This window comes from Spermophilus citellus, assembly GCF_964194105.1.
Source record: "Spermophilus citellus genome assembly, chromosome: 8".
In the NCBI taxonomy this organism is placed as follows: Eukaryota; Metazoa; Chordata; class Mammalia; order Rodentia; family Sciuridae; genus Spermophilus; species Spermophilus citellus.
Window position 1 is genome coordinate 237,673 of NC_138189.1, and position 12,356 is coordinate 250,028.

Consider the following 12,356-nt stretch of genomic DNA (forward strand, 5'->3'; position numbering starts at 1 on the left):
AGCACTGCTGCATTCAATTCCTGGTAGCAAAATATATTTTTTTCATATTTTCATCCCCCAAATGCCAACAAAACAGTTATTTATCATGTTTTTTTAAAGGTGAAAACAAACACAAAAGAACACTTGCCCTTGGTTATGCAGTTACTCATTTAATAAAGAAGAGTCTGTATAGTTCTTGTGAGGTGGGCAGAGGTGCTCTGGATGTTGGGATGAGGTGGTAACAAATAGGCTCCATTCCTGCTCCCTGAAGGTAGCTTCATGTGAGAGATCCACATCAATCTCAGCCACAGGAATGCCTGGTTACAAACATAGTCCAACATGTCAAACATAAGATGTAGGCAGGATGTACTCCTGTGGGGTCAGCAGGTGCCCACAATGCTCAGCCTTGGATCTGCCTCTGTCTGCACTGTTCCTTCAGGGCCCATGCAGGCTTTAAGAAACACCTAGATGTGGATAACTCCCAAACTAATATTGACTTCAGACCTGTCCCCAGAGCCTCCTGTGCTCTGCTCTGCTGAAGACCAGCCATCTGTCTGCACCTGCCTTGGGTGACCCCAGCCCCCAACTCGGTGAGGAAACTCACACATCTGTTATCCCCATACTGCTAGAAGAAAGTGTCCCTTCAACCCCCCAACATAGGTGCAGTCTTCCTTAACAACACCCCTAAAGCTCAAGGAAAAAACAAGACTCAGTAAGTGGGATGGCTTCAAATTAAAAGGTTTCTGCACAACAGAGAAGGAAGGAGCATGAAGAGAGGGCCTACAGAATGGGAGAAGACCTTTCCAGTTACTTTCCAACAGGGGATTGATATCCAGAATATCAAAGCACTTAACACCAAAAAAAAAAAAATCAGTAAATGGGCAAAAGAACTAAACAGACATTTCTTGAAATATGAATAGCCAACAAATACATGGAAAAAAACCTCAACATCCCTGGCAACTGGGGAATACAAATCAAAACTTCACTGAGATTTCATCTCACTCCAGCCAGAGTGGCAAGCAACAAGAATACAAATAAAAACAAATGCTTGTGAGGATGCAGGAGAGAAAGGAAAACCCTTACTACACGTTGGTGGGGCTATAAATTAGAGAAACAACTATGGAAATCAGCATATCAGGGTGGAGGCTTCTCAAAAGACTAGGCATGGAACCACCCTATGACCCAGCTGTACCACTCCTCGGTATTTACCCTGAAGAACTACAGTCTGGCAGCCCCAATGCTCCGGGGCCCCAAACCACAAATATACGGAGCACTGGAGGAACCCAGCAACCCCATCAGGGTAGTGACCAGGACACATTGTCCATCAGATCCCTCATCAGACAAACCAGAGGGAGCGCAGGGTTGGACATCTGCGCCTCCGCCAGATCAGTACTAACTCCAGAGATGGGAGTTCAAATCATTCCCACAGGGTAAAAGGACCTCTTCCCAAAGGAACAGTAGGCTTATTATTGGGACGCAGCTCTTCTACTCTAAAAGGACTTTTGATAAGTCCTGGGGTAATTGATCCCGATTATGAAGGTGAAATAAAAATTATAGCCAGTTCTCCAAAGGGTATATCAGTAATTTCACCAGGAGATAGAATAGCACAGTTACTAATAATACCAAGCCTACATGATAAATTTTCCAGTCATGCTGTAGAAAGAGGTTCCAAGGGATTAGGCTCCACAGGTGTAGATTGGGCTATGCTTTCTTTAAATTTAGATTCTCGCCCCATGCTAAAACTAAATATTCAAGGACATGAATTTAATGGGCTACTGGATACAGGTGCAGACCTTAGCATCATCTCTCGTCAAGAATGGCCAAAACATTGGCCATTACAACAAGCCACTCAAACGCTTCGAGGCCTACGAGTGGCGACTAATCCCGATAGAAGCACAATGGTATTAGATTGGAAGGATCCTGAAGGATGTGAAGGAACTATACAGCCATATGTATTGGATCATCTTCCCGTAAATTTATGGGGACGAGATGTCTTAGATCAATTAGGTTTGACATTAACAAATAATATCAATCAAAATGCACCCACTATTATGGCTAGACAAGGTTTTAGGAAAGGAAAAAGATTAGAAAAACAAGAACAAGGTATAGCAGCACCAATACAAATAGATCAAGGAACAGACAGACATGGGTCGGATTTTCACAAGAGCCACTGAGACAATAAAAATTACATGGAAATCAGAAAGACCAGTATGGGTTCCTCAGTGGCCCCTGACTAAAGAAAAGATACAAGTAGCCCATGATCTGGTCAAACAACAATTAGTGGAAGGACATATACAACCTTCTGTATCTCCCCATAATACTCCCATTTTTGTCATCAAAAAGAAATCTGGTAAATGGAGATTATTGCAAGATTTAAGAGCAATTAATAATGAAATGGTCATTATGGGACCTGCTCAATCGGGGATTCCTCAATTGTCTGCTTTGCCAAAAACTTGGAATGTTTTAGTTATAGATATTAAAGACTGTTTTTTTTCAATTCCAATTCATCCTGAGGATAGTCCACGTTTTGCATTTACTATCCCTGCACTAAATCATGAAGGTCCTGATCAGAGATATGAATGGAAAGTACTCCCTCAAGGGATGGCTAACAGCCCAACTATGTGTCAAATTTATGTTAACAAAGTAATCCAGCCACTTAGAAATCAAAATCCTGAACTACAAATATTTCACTATATGGATGATGTATTATTAGCACACAAAGCTAAAAACACATTGCTAGAATGTTATGCCACACTTACAAATTTATTAAAAAATTATAATCTAGAGATAGCAATAGATATAGTACAATTAAATTTTCCAATTAATTATTTAGGAGTTCTATTATCCTCAACCATGGTCCGTCCACCAAAAATTCAAATACGAGTAGATCAACTCAAATCACTTAACGACTTTCAAAAGTTATTAGGAGGCATAAATTGGATAAGGCCTTATCTAGGTATTCCAACAGGAGAATTGGGACCTTTATTTGATATCCTAAAAGGTCCATCAGATCCAAATTCACCCCGAATGTTAACGCCTGAAGCAAGAAAGGTATTAAAATTCATTGAAACATATATGGAAAATATGCATTTGGATAGAATTGATATAAGTTTGCCTTTATTATTTATTGTACTACCAACAAAAAATATTCCTACAGGAGTATTTTGGCAAGAAGGTCCATTATTATGGATACATTTATCCTATTCTCCTAACACTGTTCTTACTAGGTATCCTGAGGCTGTAGGAAAATTAATACTCAAAGGAATAAAAACAGCAAAGGGAGTGTTTGGAGTTTCTCCCAATAAAATTATTACTCCATATACTATGAATCAAATTGATGAATTAGCTAATGAGTTAAATACTTGGGCAATAATCATGTGTAAATCTAATGTTTCATTTGATAATCACTTACCATCTAATCCTTTATTGTCTTTTTGGTCATTGCATCCTGTAATTTTTCCAAAAATGACAAGAAAAACACCTATCATGAATGCTCCAAATATATTCACTGATAGGTCTAATAATGGTACAGCAGCAGTAGTTACCCCTGATCAAACTTTTACATTTTTAGTACCCAAACAATCAGCTCAAAATGTAGAGCTTAATGCAGTATTACAAGCTTTTGTGATGTTTAAAGATTCTGTATTTAATTTATTTTCTGATAGTCAGTATATAGTTAATGCTATAGTATCCCTTGAAGATGCTGGTAGGATTTCCCCTTCTTCTACTGTTTTCTCTTTGTTTTCCACTATACAAAGTTTAATCTGGGACAGAAAAGATCCATTCTTTATAGGACATATCAGGACACATACAGGATTGCCTGAAGCCCTTAGTTTGGGCAATGATTTAGCAGATAAAACTACACATGACATACATATTTTCTCTACACTAGAAGAAGCTACAAATTTTCATAAAAGGTTCCATGTCAATGCTAATACTTTACAAAAGCATTTTAAAATAACTAAGGAACAAGCTAGACAAATAATAAAACAATGTCAAAATTGTGTGACCTTTTTACCACAAGTTAACCTTGGAGTCAATCCTAGAGAATTGATACCTAACCATATTTGGCAGATGGACGTCACACACTTGCCAGAATTTGGAAAATTAAAATATTTGCATGTTACAGTTGATACTTCTTCTGGATTTTTGATGGGCTCCCTTCATGCCGGAGAAAAAACTAAAGATGTTATAGCTCATTGCTTACCAAATTTTGCCACTGTGGGCATTCCAAAACAGTTAAAAACAGATAATGCCCCTGGTTATACTTCTACCTCTTTTAAGCAGTTTTGCTCATCATTTGGCATTACTCATATAACAGGAATCCCATACAATCCACAGGGACAAGGCATAGTTGAAAGAGCTCATCAAACTATTAAAATGTACTTATTAAAGCAAAAAGACAGAATTGGGAAGGGGTATATATTCCCCAAAGATAAACTTAAAATAACCCTTTTTACTCTAAACTTTTTAAATTTGGATTCATCAGGACTTAGTGCTGCGAAAAGGCATATGTGTCCAAAAAATGTACATAAGCCCAAGGTACTTTGGAAAGATATTCTAACAGGACAATGGAAAGGTCCTGACCCAGTAATTGTCTGGAGTCGGGGGTCTGTTTGTGTGTTTCCACAGGAAGAACAGCAGCCGATTTGGATTCCAGAGAGATTAACTAAAGTCCTGACCCAGTGATTGTCTGGAGTCGGGGGCCTGTTTGTGTATTTCCACAGGGAGAACAGCAGCCGATTTGGATTCCAGAGAGATTAACTAAAGCGATTTCTACAGACCAAAAAGAAGATGATTTGGCTCAAATCCATAACAGCTGATATCCAAAACTCCAATTTGGCTATCCTTACATCTGTGACAGAACCAGGATGCTTTTTTCAATATCTATTTTATTATTGCCCTTTCCCATATCATGAAGTTCTATTTTGTTTTTTGAGCTCATACAGACCTAGTTTAATGTTTTGCTGATCAGTTCTATTTTTTGACTATAGAGTTTTTAAACATTGCAATGGAGAGTTCACCTGTAAAAAGTTATAAGGCCTTTACTATTATGTTATGTGCTGTATGTATTATATTATGTGTGCACACTTGTGTTTTGTGTTATATGTTTGAATGTACATATGTCCATATATCATATATGATGAGCGCTCATGAAAAAATGGATCCAAATATTTTTTTTATTCACGTGATTTAAATGGTTTAATTTAAATTGGGTAAATAACTGTTAAGAATTGTTTTAATATGTAAACAAAAAAGAAGGTTAACAGATCTGTTTGTTTACTTTCACCTTTCCTTTTCATTATATTTAATAATTCTCTTCAAGATAATGTAAATTGTTAAGAAAATTGTTTTCTTTTAGTGCCTTCTGGAATGTTACATAATTTTTTTCTTTAGCCATTATTGCCAGAATTCCTATCTTCATCCCAGTGCTGGTGAAGACAAAGATAAAACTAATCTACAGTTTCTGCAATAGCCATCACTGAACTGCTTGCAGAACTTGCTTAAACTATGTGTCACTTGTATGCATTGTGAACTCACTTGTATGCATTGTGAACAATCTGTTGGTGCAACGACTTGTGGTAATGTTGGGGTATTTTTGCTGATGATGTCATCGGTGGTACAATTTTTCCAACAAGAGCCATCAGTTGGCTTGGTGTATCTTCCTCCCTTCTGCTTGTCATGACAAAGACCTCTCCACAGGTGTGGCTGTATACTGGACCGGTAGTCAATGACGGGTAAGATCCAATTACAATGGTACCAACCTAAGACAGGAGGCTGACGCCCTGAGGTCAGCTCACCTGAAGACAGGTAAGGACAACCTAAGGCAGGCACGGTCCCTAAGCCACATGCTTGTTGTTTAAACAGAGAGGGGGACATGTTGAGAGCCACAGCCAAAGGGGCCCCAGCAAACTTCCAGCTGCCGGCTGATGATTGGCTCACAGCGGCCCCAGCAACATCTAGCTGATTGGCTCCTCCACGGAGCTGCTCATTGGGGGACTTCTTTGGCTCCGCCCACGTGACCCAGCCAATCGGCCTCAAGAGCAGGAGGATTGTGGGAGGTGGAGAGGCTGGTGTGGGGGTGAGAGGCTTGGGGAAGCCGGTGGTGGCAGTTGGGCTCTGAGGGTTTTTTCCTGAGGAGCTGTTTTGTTTGGCGTTTGTAGTTCTAAAAATAACGTTCGTTTCTTTTGACAAGTGGCTCCTGAATTGTGCCCAGCCAGACTGCGGCAACAGTCATCTTACTGCAGTGACACATGCACACCCATGTTTACAGCAGCACAATTCACAGTAGCCAAACTACGGAACCAGCCTAGGTGTCCATCAGTAGATGAACGGATACAGAAAATGTGGTATAAATACCACATTACATTAGAATGAAATCACACCACATTTCATTAGAATTAAATTACAAAATTTTAAGGAAGATGGATGAACTGGAGAATATTATGTGAAGCAAAATAAGCCACACTCAGCAGGTCAAGGGTCATTGTTTTCTCTCATATGTGGAAACTAGAGAGGAGAAAGGGAAAGTAAGGTGGAGGATCTTGTGAAAATCAAAGGGAGATGGTAGAGTAGAGGAGAGGGACCGGAGAGAGGCAGGAAGGAAAGAGGAGTAAGGAGAATGACATGGGCCAATATGGCTCAGTGCCTGTACCGACCTGTCACAGTGAACCTCCTATGTGCACCTCCTTGGTGCACCAATAAAGACTTAAAGCAGCCTCCGCAGTGAGGGTGGGACTTCAGAAGCATCCCTGCAGTCTCGGGACTGCAGCGCTGTTGCTGCCCTTAAGTCCCACTGGCCACAAGCTGAAGGGTCCAGGCTGCTGGGGCAGGCCTGAGGGTGGGCCCCTCCTGTGCTCTGCTCTGCTGAAGACCAGCAGCTCTCAGGCTGAGCACACTGAGGTCCCTCTTTGCCAGAGTCCAGCTGCCCAGAGAGCCTGCCCATCCCCTCCTGCTCTTGTCATCAAAGAGATGGTAGACAAGAAGCCCTTTTCCTCCCAGCCCTGGGGACAGACAAGAGGAAGCCACCCCATCCTGTCATACCCACCAGCTCTGATGGCTCTGTGTGGCCCCGGGGCTGGAAGGCAGAGGATCCCACAGGCTCGCACAGACTACCAGGAAGGACCAGAGCTGACCCCAGGCTCACAGGCAGTTTCCAGGTTTCCCGTGGAAGGCGGCCACTTGGACCAGTCAGGTGCCCTGCCCAGCCCCACCAGAATGGCCTCCGGCTCCCAGGTTGTGCAAACAGATGTGGAAGCACAGACGTGGCCACCTGCACACCTTGACTAGGCCTCAAGGCTGGCCAATGAGGGAACTTGGGACCAAGAGTCTGATCACTGTCAAATCACAGAAGCCCTCCCTGTCCACCTGCTGAGCCAGCTCCTCCCTGCAGGAAACTGAACTGCCCGCACCTGCTTGGCTGGACCCTCAGTCCAGAGTGGCCACAGCCCCAAGCCCATGACCCAGCGCCAGGCATGAGTGTGACCAGGACATCTGTAACCTCAGGACCACCACCCAAACGAGGCACGGGGGGAGTCTGGGGACCAGGCATGTGTGCCCCAGCACAGCTGCCATCCCAGGGCAGCAGAGGCAGGCAAGCGGCATGGGTAGGCTCCAGTGTAGCTCCAGGACCCAGGGCCACACCTCACCAGATGAGCTCTCCATGCATGGCGACCACCCTGAGAGAGTCTCTGGCTGCGGAGCAGGAGAGGAGCTCAGCAAGTACAGGAAACAGCTGAGCTCAGGGTGCCGAATTAAATCTGTACAGGTTTATTTGTTTGCTATAAATTATTTCAATACAGCTGAAAAAAATGTGCTGGAGCCTCACTGTGAAATATTATGCAGCAGTCCAATAGGGCTGCATCTCACAGTCAGCTCCATATGGGTAAAGTGGGATCTGTGTGACTTGACCATTTATGTTCAAATACACTGAGCCATAATGCTAAACACACATACGACTGCGCCATGAGCTGGGCACAGTTCCATGTGTTTTGCATACATTTACATATCTAATCCTCCCATCAGGCCTCTGAGGTACGTTAGGATTTTACACAAGCAGAAGCTGAAGTCCACGAAGTCAATTCTTGTTCCCAGGATTGCACAGTGAACTTCGGAACTGGCCACAGGTCAGCTGCCTGAGGCCAGTTGTGGGTGGAACTCCATCCTCCTACTGGATGCATACAGAGCAATACCCATGTTAAAAGAGCAAGATACACAACCATGACAGAGTGGTGGGTGAATGGATGGTGGGCAAGATGTACATGGATGATGGAAAGAAGAGGAAGTCAGAAAGACGAATGGAAGGATGAATGAGTGGATGCATGATGATGGATAGGTGGATGATGGATGGGAGGATACATGGGTAGGTAGGCGGAAGAATGGATAGATAGGTATGTAAATGGAGAGGTGACGGATGGATGGATGATGGATGAATAATGGCTAGATGGGTGGACAAATAAAATTAGATATGAGAGGACCAATGTGTGAATGAAAGATGACAGTGTCTCAGGAAATGGGGACATGATTGACTACACCCTTAAAGAAGAAGCCCACCATGGGCCAAATGCTGCACACTGCAAGCATACTCACTGGCGTGGTTCACCACCACCAGAGTCATCCTTTGGACTATCCCTACATTTCAAGGTCACGGGATGGCTGTGGTGGGACCCGGACTGTGGAAACAATCCCTCTGGGGACCCGAGGTTTACATGGGTGAGGATCGAAGACAAAGTGGACCTACCCTGGCTGTTTAAAGTGGCTTTCTTGTTTCCTCCACAGGTCAGCTGCCTGAGGCCAGTTGTGGGTGGAACTCCATCCTCCTCTGGAGAGCCAGCTGCGGCTCTGAGCATCTTACTCTGGCCCAGGGTCCTGAGGCCACCTCACTCCCAGCTGCAGTTCCTTCACTGATTCTCTGAGCCTTTGGGTTTATGACCATCTGCCTCAGTCCTCATTAATCACAGATCTCCTCTGGGTGGGGACCCAGCCCTTTGTGCTTGTTCATTAAAGGATTCTTCTATCTCTTCGTGCCTAGCTCCCCAGATTTTCCAGCCCAATGGCATGACCGGGGCTTGTGACCTATTGATCTCCAGTCCAGGATAAGGAATGGGACAACAGAGGACCTGACCCTGGAGTGGTCAAGTCCTGTCACTAGTTTTCTCAGTGCTTCACCGAAATCCTGCCACAGCAGATATGGTGGATGCTCACTAGGACCTGGCTTCGTCAAAGTCCATATGTTTCCAAATAGCTTGGATCAGGGGATGATGGCCTCCACCAGCTTGTAGGGTGGCTCTGACAGACCGGAGCCAGCTGCTGTGCCTGGGCCAGGCCTGCTATCCTCTCCACATGGGACTTACCTGTGGGCAGGCAGCCCCACCCTCTGAGAGCAGATGCCATCCCCCAGGTGGGCAGTTGAGCCAGGCCCCAGTCTCAGATACAGGCTGCATGCAACGTGGCCTGCCCTGATCTCACCCACAGCACCCCTTCCCCGTGGACAAGCCCAGACAGCCCCAACAAGTTTTACCAACAAAGACAGACACATCCTAAATGCAGACTTGAGCTCCTCCCCATCATGCCATGCGGGCAGCCTTGGAGGTTCAGCTGGAGGCGCCGTGGGGGTCTGTGCTGAGAGCTGGGGCCTGGCCCCCTGAACACTGGCACTGGAGATGAATCCTTTCTGGAGCAGCCCCCAGCACTGACCAGGGTCCACATCCGGTAGCACCCTCTTTGTGCCAACTTGATGAGGCTGGGCACATCACAGGGCCCAGCAAACCCACGTCATGGCAGGGCACAGCCAAGGGAGAGGCAGCAACCTCCCCACCAAACAGGGCTTTACCTTTCCTGCCCCGGCTAAGCATGGCCCAGGGCCGCACCCCACCACCACCAGCACAGGGGCACCTAGAAGAAGCTGACGGTGGCTATGGCCCAGGCCTGGGCTCCTCACCACTATCCAAGAGTGAAAGGGTCAGTGAGAGCAGCAGCATCGTCCTGAGATGGGAAGTTGAGCCAGCAGCAACCTCGTCCACAGCCACCAGCCAAGGCTTTCAGGAGTGCTTGACTACCAGACTCCAGAAGCCCACATCAGCTGCCCCTCCACCCCTGCACCCTTGTGCTCCCTCAGCTCCGTCCTCCCCTGCCCCCTCTCCACTGGCTGGCTAGTCGGTGTCCGGTGTCCGCAGCCCCTGTCCCACTGGACCCTCCACAGGACACTCCCATGTGCCTGCTGGGGCCCAGCCCCCTCCCAGCGCTGTCCTGTGGCGCTCTCCCAGCTGCTGCTCAGATGCAGCTGCACCCTGGGCCCTGCCTGTCCTCGCCTCGCTGCAGCTCAGCCCTTGTCAGGGCTCCTGCCCACACTCCTTCCTCTGCTGCTTTGCCAGGACCCATGACGTCACCGTGCGAGTCCCACATTTCATGTCAGTGATGCTTTTCTGACTTTCTCATCACATTGTATTGGCTCCGGGCTTCCCGATTCTGGCCTGTCCCCTCTTAGCATTGGCTAATGGGATTCTCTCACAGGCCCTCTTCTGATTTCAGGTGAGGTAGAGACTGTCCAAATAAGAAGGGAGTTTTGAGTTAGATCTGAAGTGCCCCAGAAAAGCGTGTATGAGAGACAAGGCAAGAAAGCGGAGAGGTGGAATGACTGGGTTACGAGAGTTTTAACCTAATCGGTACATTAATCCCTGATATGGAGGACTGGGTGGAAACTGTGGGCAGGCAGGTATGGCCAGAGGAGGAGGGCACCTGGAGGTGTGTGCCTTTGGGGTTCACATTTTGTTCTTGGCGAGCCGAGCTTCTCTCTATATATCTCTGCTCCTTGGTGCCTTGACCTGAGCTGCTTTCCTCCCCACCTTCTCCCACGGTGGCGTTCTGCCTCACCTGGGCCCAGAGCAATGGAACTGGCATCTATGGACTGAGCCTCTGAAGCCATCAGCCCCAAGTAAACTTGTCCTCCTCTGACTGTTCTTGTCAGATCTTTTGGTCACAGTGCCAAAAAGCTGGCTTAAGACAGAGGGGACCCTCTCTTCTCTTTCAGCTGAGAAAAGCGGAGGTGATTAGGCAATCACAGCTCTCTCCAGGCCTCACAGATACTGTGCACACAGTCCACGTGACGGCCAGATGGCACATCCGGGCAAGCACTGAAGCTCATTCACACCCACAGCTGCTTGCCCAGCATCAAGCCTGAGCCCACACAGGCCACTTTGAAAAACTGAGACAAACCCACAAGGTCACAAGGTTCTCTGCTGGTACTGGTCCTGAGGGTCAGCAGCAGCCTGCTTGTCAGGCACAAGACTCCATCCCACCTCCTGGCACAGACCTTCGCACTCTGGCCAGGTCTAAACCACATGGGCTGCATGTTTGAGGGTCGTCTGCCCAGAGGGGTGCTACCCACGACCCACCCCACCCTCCTAAGGCTTCCGAGGGCTCCAATGGCCATGGAGCAGGCCAACCCTCAGGAATGACTGCCCAGGGGCATCTCACGTCTCTCTGGGCCGAGGGTTCAGTGAGGGTTTTGCAGAGGACTTTCGCCCTGTGAGGCCATTGACCAGATCTTCTGTGGATGAGGCAAGGAGTTCCAACACTGTGCCCCCAGAGCCTAAAAGGAAACAAATGGTCAGAGGTTTTCCCCCTGGGAGATCAAGGAGCCCCATGACCCTTTGAAAAAGTGCAGGGACTGGCCTGGGGAGCATCTGTCCGCCCGCTGGCACAGGCTGGCCTGCCCCAAGTTGCCCTTGGGGGCAGCACAAGTGCTGTGATGTGGATAGGGACCCCGGCCATCAGGGAACAAGCTCTGCCCCTGCTCTGTGTCCCCCACACTGTATGTCCTGGGCCAGTGGGTAATCACCTGGCTCATCAGAGTCTGGGTGAGGAGCAAACTCATACCACCACCACTGCCCAGAGGGCTGGCTTTCCATGTCCCTGGCAAGCACCGTGAGGTCAGTTTTGGGGCTCGGGGTCTGCACACTGTGGCAACGTGGCTCCTCCCCTGGGTCTGACTGTGCACCCCAGCCTCCTATCAGCGAGCCCCTCTGGCCAGTGCTGTGCTCTCCAGGGTGTGCCAACCCCACTGCCCACCACACCTGCGCTTCACACTGGGAAGTGGCTCTGCAGGGGCCTCCTTCGCCAGAGCCAAAGCAGTGCCAGTGGGCGGGCTGGGGCCAGGGCCACCCCTCCTTCCTCCACAGGGCCTCCACCTGCTCGTCCTGCCCTGGCGCCAGACCCTGTGGCACTGCCCCTCCTCTGCCCACAGATGTGCTGGAACCCAAGGGCAAGCTCAGGTTCCCCTCCCACCTCCTGGCCTCCCCCCGGCCGGCCAGGTTTGTTCTCAGACACACTGCTCCTGGTACACACAGGTCCCTCTGCAGTGTGGCACAAGCAGCCAG